The 12,337-nt window shown below is 38.0% G+C and overlaps 1 pseudogene; it reads right to left on the reverse strand.

Moving 5' to 3' along the window:
• The window catches only part of LOC129354640 (receptor-type tyrosine-protein phosphatase T-like), a 162,055-nt pseudogene that overhangs the window by 41,118 nt on the left and 108,600 nt on the right, over positions 1-12,337 (reverse strand).

The raw sequence follows: 12,337 nt of genomic DNA on the forward strand, positions 1-12,337 counted from the left end.
AGGAGTTGGATCGAAATTTCTACCAGAAAACCCGGAAACTTTCAGCTGTTCTTCGTTAACGTGACATAAATAGTTTATAATGATTTTCATTCAGTCAGACTGACACTAGCCACATGCATTGCAGGTAGATTGTAGTAAGGAATTGATTAATACCTGGTTTCAAAATTAGTGAACTGGACTTAATATTTTGTGTCCATTGTTGGACACAACACGGTTCGATCAAACCGTTATAGCTAGGCTTTCTGTCGGCTAATGTGTCTCTCAGGTTTTGATAATGAGTCAAAAATCCGCGACATAAGATTGTGCAGCGCACGCTGGGCATTACACTAAGGAAATAAGGAAGGGAGGGTCAGCGGAGAGCACCGGAGTTGAGCCTTTTTTCATTCAGTGTCATCAACAGTAAGAGAAAAAAGCAGGAAGAAATGATTTGACGATAATTAAAATGAGGTTGATAGTTTTAATGTATCGTGCGATTAATTGACTTATCAAATATTGCGACAGGCCTAAACACAATGTGGCATAATTTTACTGGTTTATTACATGAACAAACTTTGTAACATGTTTTAATTGCATTTCTTATTTAATGAAAGCGCAAAAATCTAGTGTTTTCAGCATTAGCAAAAAAATTGACACCGTTTTGCACACATTAGAAACACCATCACTCCACTCCAAATCCAATCATTTATGAACCTCTCAAAGTTGTGCGTGTGGATTCATCAACATATTTTCATTTTGCATTACCATGTTTTTGTCAAATCAGATGTAGGACGCTCCTAAACTACACTAAAACAGAGAAAACTGGCTTGAATACTCAGGAGCATGAAAACAAGAGCAAGTTCTCCAGTGTTTCCGACACTGACTTGGATATGAATTTGGTGTTTGACTATAAATTTAAACAAAACAGACGTCTCTTTTCTCTGCAGTTTCTGAACAGTTGAGACGCAACATGTATTCATACCAAACTGTCACGGCTCATTCTGTCAGAGTTTGTGTTAGTCGGTGCTCATTCTCATCCTAAAGACTTTTTACACAAAATGAAAATCCTTTAGAGAGGCTGAATTTACCATGCATTTTCCAGCCATATAGTATCATTTCATAGCACAATCAAGAAATTATGCCAACGTCTGCTGTTACAAAAATGTTGCATATTAAACATAACTTTGCATTTTGATCCCTTGAAATTGGACCTTTGTCTCTTGAAGCTCCTGTTCTTTCCTACACTCTGCCTCATGTTGACGTCCTCTCATCAACATTCCTTCATCTGAGCTCTGGGCTGAGAAATAGTTCATATAGTGAGCACAGTTCCACTAGGTACATGCTAACTGCTGCTGCTAGTTTGACGGAGCTGAGTGGAAGAGGCAGAGTTTGGAGGCAGCACTTAGTTCCCCAGAGCTTTTTACAAACCCAAACAGAAGATTCAAATATTTCTTAAACATGCATGAAATAATCAAACCAACTCTAAAGGTATGCCTTTTGGTGAGGGAAATAATATTACAACATGAAATAAAGCTACAAAAAATTAAATTATTTTACACAATACTGCCCCTTTAAAAAATAGAAAAACTCTTGTATAATTTTAACTATAGATATGAATGGTGACATTGGATTCTGATCACAAATCACATATACAATACACAAGTTAAAGCTTCAGTCAAATCTGTTTGCAACACTTTATGATGCATCCACAGCAGAAACATTTAATCAAATCTACTCTTCTTCCTCACCCTTAAACTGTAATGATGTAGATCAGTTGTTAGATGATTTTCAGTCTAAAGTTTCATATATCATTGATTCCATTGCCCCAATTAAAGTAAAGGTTTTGACTGGTAGAAAGAAATCTCCATGGAGAGATGCACAAATAGTTCGGTCTGCAAGACAACTCTGCCGCAGGGCAGAACGACAATGGCGTAAAACTCAACTTCACGTTCATCACGACATCTACAAAGAAAAACTACGTAACTATCACTTAACACTAAAACATGGAATGGGAGGCTTTCTTTGCAGATGTCATAAACAAAAACATCAATAATGCTCGAAACTTTATTTGCAACAGTTGACAGGCTCACAAACCCTCCTGTGACGTTTCCACCTGAATTCCAATCTAATGCAGCCTGTAATACGTTTTCTGATTTCTTTTCAGAGAAAATCCAAAAAAATCAGAGGATTAATCTGCACATCAACTTCAAAGCCAGAACCATTGCTGTACCAAAACAAAAAAAAATACAGAAAAAATGACCCATTTTCAACTACTTAATTATAAAACTCTAAAAGAAATTATAAGTCAATTAAGTTCAAGCTCCTGCTGTCTGGATGTTCTTCCCACACATTTCTTTAAGAAAGTCCTGCCTGTTATTGCTACTGATCTGATCCAAATCGTAAACTCATCGCTTACATGAGGTGTTTTTCCCCAGGCCTTGAAAACAGCAGTCATCAAACCACTGTTAAAAAAGAACAACCTGGACAAATCACTATTGCAGAATTACAGGCCAATCTCAAACCTCCCATTCATCAGCAAAGTTATTGAAAAAACTGTGTGTAAACAATTAAATAGTTTCCTCATGATGACCAACTGCTTTGACACTTTCCCAGTCTGGTTTTCGTGCTCACAGCACGGAGACTGCCCTCGTAAAAGTATTCAATGATATCCATATAAATACGGACTGTGGGAGAACCACGGTGCTGGTTCTGTTGGACCTCAGAGCACTTTGACATATTACTGAATCGACTGAGAGTTGGGTTGGACTCTCTGGTTCGGTGCTCGACTGGTTTGAATCCTACCTAAAGAACAGGGATTTCTTTGTTTCAATTGGAAACTTCTCATCAAAGAGGTCAAAGGTCACATGTGGGTACCCCAAGGTTCAATCTTAGGACCCCTTATTAATATTTATATTCTTAGCTCAGGTCATAACAGGAAATAATATTAGCTACCACAACTATGCGGATGACACACAGCTCTACATTACGATGTCACCAGGTGACCTTTGACCCCATCCAATCACTGAATAAATGCTTAGAGCAGATAAATGTGTGGATGTGCCAAAACTTTCTCCAACTGAACAAAAAAAAAACTGAAGTCATTATTTTTGGACCTAAAGAGGAACGATCTAGAGTCAATGCACAGCTTCAGTTATTACAACTAAAACCTAGCGATCAGGCCCGAAACCTGGGAGTAGTGATGGACTCGGACTTGAACCTCCAGAGCCACATAAAGACAGTAACAAATCGGCCTTCTATCACCTGAAGAACATCTCCAGGATTAGAGGTCTAATGTCTCAGCCAGATCTAGAGAAACTCATTCATGCATTTATTAAGTCGCATTGATTATTGCAACAGCATCTTCACAGGCCTGTCCAACAAATCAATCAAACAGCTGCAGTTGATCCAGAATGCTGCTGCTCGCGTTCTCACTAGAACCAGGAAGATAGAGCACATAACACCAGTTTTAAAGTCCCTCCACTGGCTCCCTGTAGCTCAAAGAATAGATTTTAAAATACTGTTGTTAGTTTACAAATCACTGAATGGTTTAGCACCACAATACATCAAAGATCTGCTGTTGTTGTATCAACCTTCCAGACCTCTCAGGTCTTCTGGTTCTGGTCTGCTCTGCATCCCCAGAACCAGAACCAAAAGAGGAGAAACAGCTTTCAGCATCTATGGACCAAAAATTTGGAACAAACTTCCAGAAAACTGTAAAACAGCGGAAACCCTGACTTCCTTCAAATCTCAAGTAAAAACGCACCTGTTTAGAGTTGCATTTGAAATGTAATGTATGGATTTGATTTTGTGGATATGTATGTAATTATTTTATTTATTTATTTTTTTTCCTGTTGTGGGCAACGGGGCCCGGCGAATACCCGTGGTTAAACGGACGGCGGAGTCCGGCGGTAACAGGCGCTCAAATTCCGTGTCAAAGGGAAGGGGAAGAAAGGGAAAGAAGAGGAAAAAAAAAAAAAAACTTGGTATTTATTCTATGTTGCATGCCTTTGTGTTTTGTGTTTATGATGTAAAGCACTTTGAAATGCCTTGTAGCTGAAATGTGCTATACAAAAAAATTTGATTGATTGATTGATTGATCCTGCACATACAAGTCTCTGATTGACCTCAATGTGGAATCAAAGAGCCTACTAACTATTTCATCACACAAGGTTTGAGGAATGTTTTTATGTACTTTTCATGTGAAAATAGGACACTTCACCTCTAAAAGCATAATACCAGACATGGAGAGGTGAGTTTGGCCTTGCATAACAGGGAAAAAGCTTGCATCTATTCTGAGAGCTGGAGACAGTCAATCCGCCTGTCTCACCACATTTACATGTTCTAATAAAGACACGGCACAAACTCGTTTCCCCCAGGGCCTTTTAAAACATTTTCTCAAGAAAATTAGCCTTTGTACAATCACAGCAAGCAAGATGGACAGTTTCCATTACTAGGCCCTTGTAATTAAAGGATTTGTACTAATAGCAAATTTATCATAATTCCTGTTGGCTATCAAGTCTTTGACAGGCTATTTCATTACAGCGCTAAGTTTCATATTAAAGCCTTCAGGTTAGTGCAGTGTCTTTGCTGTGACATCTAAACCCTCATAATGAAATATGTACACAGTCCCAGGCCTGTGGACACTAATACACACTAACCGTAAAATATGAAGCCTAAAATGCTATGCATATGGATCATGCTGCTCCTGATGGCAAACAAGTAAACCATAAAACCTTTCAAAACTTAAATCAAACAATCCGTTGTTGTTCCAGCAAAATAGAGACATGAGGTTTCCTTCTGCAAGATAACAGACAACGATTGAACGTTCAATCTGACGGACATCGCTGTTGCACGGAATAGGACACACCGTTATATTCAAATGCTAATGCACACCAACAAACAACACACACACACACACACCGATCCTACATGCAGTCCCTCACTCCGAATATCATTACTGCAGACCGTCTTTGCACTGAAATGAAGGCTCATTTTGACAAAAGTCTCTGTGAATAAAATAGCAGCTGCAGCCTTTGATCATCAGGCAGGATTGAAAGAAAATCCCTCTGCAAACTGAAAGCAATTTCTTACTAGGTTTCCTGTATTAGACTTACACAAGTATGAAATCCAAGTATCAGTGGTGTTTAAAAGTGCATTAAGGCAGAAGGTAGGCAGCAAAGCCAGAAAATCAGGTTTTTCTAATGAACAGTTTCAGTTCTTTCTTGCATATACAAACATAAAACATTCATATTGTTGTAGATATAATAGAATATAATATAAATTTAAGTTATTGTACGCGTCACAATTTATCTGTGAATATTCAAATTTAAAAGTGATGAAAAGTAGCATGAATAAAATATATTTGAGCAGATAAAGAAAGGACGGATCTCCAATAATGCTTCTTCAAGCAATCCAGACATTGCAGATTAGAATATAAATTATTTTCAGGGTCTGTAATAATTTTAATTAGAACAATCAATTCAAGAAGACTTTTTGCAAAAAAATTATTGAAAAAACATAAAAAATAAATAAATGTAGTTTTTAATCTGTTTAGATGATTGAACCATCAGATTGATGTAAAGTTGAATTTACCCATCCAGCTTTTCAGTGTTACAGAAACTCCTGATCGCTCAAGAAAAAAACGTGGACGCTGACATTAGATGCTTTTTCAGTCTCGATCTGCTCTGCTGATAGGCCAACTCATTCTACCACAACTTCAACACAACAATGTTCTTTCCCAGAATCCCATCAGATCTTATATTGAAGAGAAGCGGCTTCATCATTTGTAGGTTGTTTACAGATGCATCAGATTCACTGGGGTACCAGAAACACAACACAAAGGTTCCAGGTCAAGACATTTGCATGCAAGAAAAATAAAATGGAATTAGCTTCTGTTGAAATTTATGCCATCAGTAGCTTAAAATTCATGTGTCAAAGAAACAGCCCTATAATTTATGAGTAAATTAAAAGTATCGATGTGCTCATTGTAGGATAATGAAAACAATATTCTCACAAAACAATGTTTCACTGTCAGAATAAGTGGCAGCAATAACAGACTTTGCTTTTGAATTGAGATTACCCCAATCGGTTTAATATTGCTTCTTTCAAGGAGTGTTGCAGTTTAGATTTTTAGCTTTGTTACTCAAAAAACGTTTAACCAAATGAGAAGAACTGCTCTTTCTGCAGGCCAGGAGTCAGTTCTACAATTTACCACCAACATTTCTACTTAAATGCATCAAACAGACAACAGGTCCAGGAAGAAAAATCAAATCTTCACAAAGGCCTTCAGAAGATAACAAAAGCATCCTCTGTGTCTTAGTAAGTGAGAATATATTCCCCTTCAAAGGAATATATTCCTTTGGGGAATATATTCCCCTTCAGAATGCCTCATGGATTCTCTTTGGGTTCTGGTTGGATCCATTAGCTGCCAATGACACCATGATCACTGGACCAGCTTTCACAGTGTTTGGCATTGTGGTCGGTACAAAGTCCTGCTGGAAAACAAAATCAGCATCTCCATAAAGCCTGTCAGCAGAAGGAAACTTGTAGTGCTCTAAAAAGTCCTGGCAGATGGCTGTGTTGACTGTGGAGTCCAGAAAACCCAGTGGACCAGAACCAGCAGACGACATGGCACTTCAAATCACCACTGACTGTGCAAACTTCACGCTGGACTTCAAAAGCCTTTCCACTCTCACTCCAGACTCTGGGAGCTTGATTAGATGCAACTTTTACTAGACAGCTATTGTAAATCACAGTGGATTCACTGTCAAATGATATTACAAGCAAGAGAAGCTTTAATACCTACAGGTATTTGATAAATAACGTCTGAGAGGCTTGTCCCAAAAGAGCCAGCACCACACACAGCAGCACAAAACCCAAGGGAGTTTTTACTTGTTTTGCCGAAAGAAATTGTTCAAAAGCCTTGAATATTTTTTTAATAATTTTTTTTCCTTTAAGTAATTTTTAGTCCCTTTTTTGCTCTTTCGCAGAAAACAGCTGTGATGATTTGAACTCTGCTACAGTTAAAAGAACAAAATTAACTATTGAAATAAAACCAAATTAAACCACAATGAAACCTTAACATAATTTTAAAAAAAAATGTAAGTACTCACATGCGATGATGTTGCCGTAGCGGTTCTTGTTGCGATTCTCGTCCTTCTTGGCCGTCTCCCACGGTGCTGTCTGACCCTCCGCCAAAGCCTGAGGAGACACATGTAGACATGCATGGGCTCATGTGCGCACAAACACAAACTGTCATGAAACCGAGAAGGAGAGCACAATAATATGCATGCACATATGGTGGGAACCCCGGAGCTCATGGAGCAACACTTTGGTTGGCGTGAGTTGAAATAGCAACATGAATATTCAGAGCTTTGCAGAGGCATCACTCTAATACATGAGACACCAAAGATGGGGCTTAAACTCTCACTACAATTGCAATCTGATTAATCTTATAACAACATTTCATTCAGAGGTAAATTAGGAATAGTACAAAGAAATCAGGTATCTTCTGGGATGTTTTGAACTAAAAAAAGAGAACAGGACCAGTTCCCTATTCCAGCTTGGGGAGTGGTAACCTGCTAAAGCTCCCACTTTTTGCCAAAAACCAAACAAGAGTCTGCAGAAAAAAATCTTCCCAAGCATCGTGGTTTAGTTTCTATCGCAAATATCCTATTACACTTGAATTTAGACTAAACAGGTAACTTTCTCACAAGATATAGGAGATTGTTTTAGGTCAATATTAAGTAAATATGTCACTTATAACAAGAAATTTTTCCTTTCTAATATAAAATAATCTGCTAGTGGAACATTTTTATTAATGTTAAGCAATTATTGATGTAAAACAAGCTCATAGATCTTGTTGAAAAGTTGTTTGTTAGTTTTGTTTGAGTCATTTGCCCCAGAAACTAAACCAAAAATATTTGGTAAGATTTTGTGTTTTCAATCATACAGTGTTTTGAAAGAAAAAAAAAAGTACAAAAAAACAAGAGGACAAAGATTGTATTTTGTTCTCCTGGGTTCCAGTTCAAGAATATTTACTTATTCCTTTGTTAGAGGAGAAAGGACAGATTGTCCGCGCTCCCTGCTGAGGCCTGTGTGACGAGCATTTCAGACGTAGGAAGGACAAAACATGCATGAGCCGCTCTGATGTGGGTTTCTACTTTATGCATTCTTCATTATGCATTTTGTGAACAAATTACTGAACTAACACCTATTGAATGCATGTGTGATCATATACCCATTTTTTTTTTTTTGTTGAATGCACTTTGAGTGGAAGAGAATATGACAAAAACGTCCTTTGCGAGCGTCTGTGGAGCAACTAAACCCCAACTCTCAAAGGCTGCCATATGGAGGCTGAACTATTTTAGAGCAACTCCTCCAACGCTCTCAGGTCACTCATATGCTCAAAATCTCCCAGTAGGGACGAGTGAACAGCCCCGTTTTTGAGTCCATTAAGGGCTTAAGAAGGCCAGACAACAGCTTTCACTTTCAGACAGTGATCTGACCTACATGCACACACAAAATAAATGCAATGAGACAGAAAAATAGACACCTAAACATATCGCTTAGTCAAGCAGAAAATTGATTCTGGTGCCTGGAATTTGGAGTTTGAATGTTTTTGTGTGTAAAAGCAGCATTAGTCAGTCCAGTGTTAAATACTGTAGATTTATTTCGATGCCAATACAAAAATAGGCAGAAAATGTTAAAAGTCTGTGTGTTTTTAACCATGTGAATGCTTAACCTAACTAGACATGTCACAATGACAAATTTAACTGGACTATAAACTGCAATTATTGTAATAAACAACAATGTTGTCGTTCTGAGACAGCATGTAATTAATATAAGAATGCCAGCACACCCTCTCAAAGATCAGTAAGTATTTTTGTAAATATCACCTTATGCTGAACTGGAGGATATTTCAACACAGCCCACATGCAATGCAATTCATTAAACGGAAAGAGAAATGTTACTTTGTGATGTAACACCGTGAACCTGGGTGTCTGTCTCTTTAAAATCTACTCTTTCTTAAACTCTGCCTCCTGGAAGTCATCACATCACTCCTTGATTAACCCTTTAACAATTTTTTTTTACCAGTGTTGCACTCAGACGTAACTCATAGAATAAGCTCAACGAATGCGCCGTTCCACCAGGTGTTTGCTAATTGCTCTCGGCTAGTCTTTAGGAGCTGAGTGGGGCGGTCGCAGGGGAAGGCTGCTCTGGGGTGGACGCTTGGAAACTACATCTCTGAGGTGGACGCTTTGTCCTTGAAAGCAGAGCTAGGTCCACTCTGGTGTTTTTTCACAGCTGAATGGTTGCCATGGAGATTGAGTGATTTCTCAAACATGCATGAAATAATCAAGGCAACACGCCAGGCATGTTTTGATGGGGGAATAGCATGATAGCATAATGGGAAGCTCCAAGAAAGTAAATGTCACATAATGCTGCTCCTGAGTTTTGGGTTGAAAATAATCAAAATAATGAAGAAACTACATTTAGAGATGGAAATATGGAAAATGTCCTTCTACCAAATGTCATAGAGCACTATCAAGCTACACATTTTGACATGTCTTCCAACTCTAAGAGGTGGAAAACTGGACATTTAGACAAAAAAGAATACAAAAAAAAAAAAAAAAAAGAAAGAAATGTACCAAAAAGTTGAATCTGCAGCTCATGCAAAGAGCACATTGCAATAACCTAATGGCTGCTTGATACGTTTCAGGTGCCACATTTAAAAAATAAGTTGGTTTTTACTTGAAATGGAAGAAGTGTACTCCCACTGGGGAGCACAATGTTGACAATGTGGCTGCCATCAATGTTAGTGAGGTTAATCGGTTTCAACACAGTAGGTCACATCGCACACAGAGACGGGGACAAAAAGACGCCATATGGGGTGTGCAAGCAGACAGAGGCTCACTGAGGCAGCCACTGCACTGGGGACCCAAATGTGACCATATGCATAAATACATAAGTGAAGCACTGCCGCGGTGCTGTGATGTGGGCTACATTTATGAGGCAAAAGGACATTTCATTTCCCCTCATGGTCATTTATTCACATCTGAGTCAGTTCACTTGCTGTTTCTTGCCCTAAAGTTCAGAAGGAAAGATTTGGTCTAAAAGCCTCAAACCCCTTTATTTCTTTATATTCTACATCTGAGCAGCCAAAGTCACTTGAATCTTTTAAAGACAGACGAAAAGTTTAACTTCCCAAGATCTATTTTCATGGAAATATTGTTGTCTTGTTAATTCTGGCAGTGACGGGAGTAAAACGAAAAACTACTAAAATTACTTCCAGGTGACCAGTGGCACAGAATTCACTCCATCAGAGGTCAACGGCCTTCATGCTAAGCTTCGTACCAACTGAACAGTTCAGGATGTTTTTGGAGTCTCTTCTGACAAACACAGACTTTCTACTCTGACACTGGCTGTTGTAAAAGTTTGAACAACAAATATACCTCAACATGCATTAGTATCACAGTGGAGACCATCTTATTTATGGTCTTTTTTACTTCAGTTGTTTGGGTTTTAGTCAAGCAGCATTACTGAACTTCTTGATTGACTGGTGTGAAAACTGACATTTCTTAACATTTTCTTTCACATATTTAGATATTCTCTACAAAAAGATTGGGAATAGTTGGAGGTAATAGCCTAAATCACAACCAGGATCAACTGTAATTTTATAGTAGTCTCAACGGAGCCGTACCGCCCCTTTGGCAGCGCCCCATAGGGGGGGTTCAGAGGACAGCAGGGGGCGCTGGCAGATATTTTTACAAAAGGGGGGCGCTGGGATTCCTTGGGGGGCATTTGCTCGATGAACTTTACTTCTTAAATGCTCAACAATGCCATTTTAGACTTGAGTAACTTGCTAACACTGTATTGTGCAGCATTAAAACATGCTTTGCTGCAACCGCATCAATGGCAGCTCTGCTTCTCTTCAGTGTTTGTTCGCTTATTAGCGAAGCTCCGTTCTCCGGCTGATGACGTTGCTGTGATTCACTTGTCTGGCGTCTGATTTTCAAATGTTTGTGTTTTAGTAAGGATTTTTATACATATGGTTTGGAAGTGCTGTGATCATGTCAAACTTATATCAAAAAGTTTTATTGTCCGTCTGGATGTTGTAGTTTTCATAAGTATTTCTCCTTTTGTTGTTGCTGTTAGGGCCATTTATAATTGTAATATTTATTATACATCTAACGATATATTATGAAATATTAAACCAAAAACAGAAATTTTGACTTTTAGATGTGAGAAATTCAACTACAACCCAGAAAAAAAACATTTTTAGAACATGTTATTTCCAACACAGTGTCTGTATGCTGACATTGAAAAAGACTCAGTAAAAGCTGTTCATAGCAGCCGTTGTAGTGGACGCTAATTCATCACACAGAAGCTTTATAAGTGAAGAAATAAGCCTGGATGTACATTTCCAGCAAGTAGAGCAAACAGTATATTGAAACAAAGTGTTGTGAAGATAAACTTCCAAAGTCTTCTAATGTGCATCAAATCAGTTGCTGCTGGAGACAAGTGGAATCATGAAAAAAGAAGTCCCACTCTGCGTGTGTCCCTCGTTACACACAGATCCACACTCAAGAATAAATCACATTTTCTCTCCCCCTGAAACGTATCAGTGGGTTTGAAGCGAAATGACAGGAAGCAAATGAAAATATAAGTCGCAGTATCACGGAGGGACAATTTTCAACACGCATGCAGAGTCGGTAATAGAAAATATTCATTCTTCAGAGAATGGGAGGCTGAAGGAGACGAAAACAGACTCTTCCTGGTGCCTTTCCTAACATTTATCTCCAGAGACAAAGAAATAAATCTTTCAGATTTTAAAGGACAGAGGCAGGGGGGATAGCCAAGCAGAATAATAAATTAGAGGAAAGAAGAAACATAAATAAGTTAAATAAGACAATGCAATAATTTGAGAAATGTTCCATAATAAATGATGCATTAAATTAATTAATTAAATGTTGATGACACTAAAAAAAGAGGAAGGAAAAACTGAAAATGAAGCTCACAATTAATTTGTTCTCTATCAGCGTGGTTATATATAATAAATATGACCCGTTTGTCTCTCATGGCAGCTTTCACCTTCATGAAAGTGTCTAATCAACTCAGAATAATCCAGCCGCTTAAATGTACAGAAGGACTAAATACTGCAAAATGTTGACAAAATAAAGGAACCCAATTCCTAAGCTCTTGATTGAAAAACTTTTAGAATTTTATTTTAAAGTAATTGATTGAATGCTTCTAATTAAAGCAGAAAAAAGTAAAACTTCTTATTTGTACATTGTACACTTCAGCTTTTCATCCACTTGACAGAACATTTGTTTCATTCAGTACATTTGTTTACCTCCAT

This window comes from Poeciliopsis prolifica, unplaced genomic scaffold (genome assembly GCF_027474105.1).
Source record: "Poeciliopsis prolifica strain line A6 unplaced genomic scaffold, Auburn_PproV2 SCAFFOLD114, whole genome shotgun sequence".
Taxonomy (NCBI): Eukaryota; Metazoa; Chordata; class Actinopteri; order Cyprinodontiformes; family Poeciliidae; genus Poeciliopsis; species Poeciliopsis prolifica.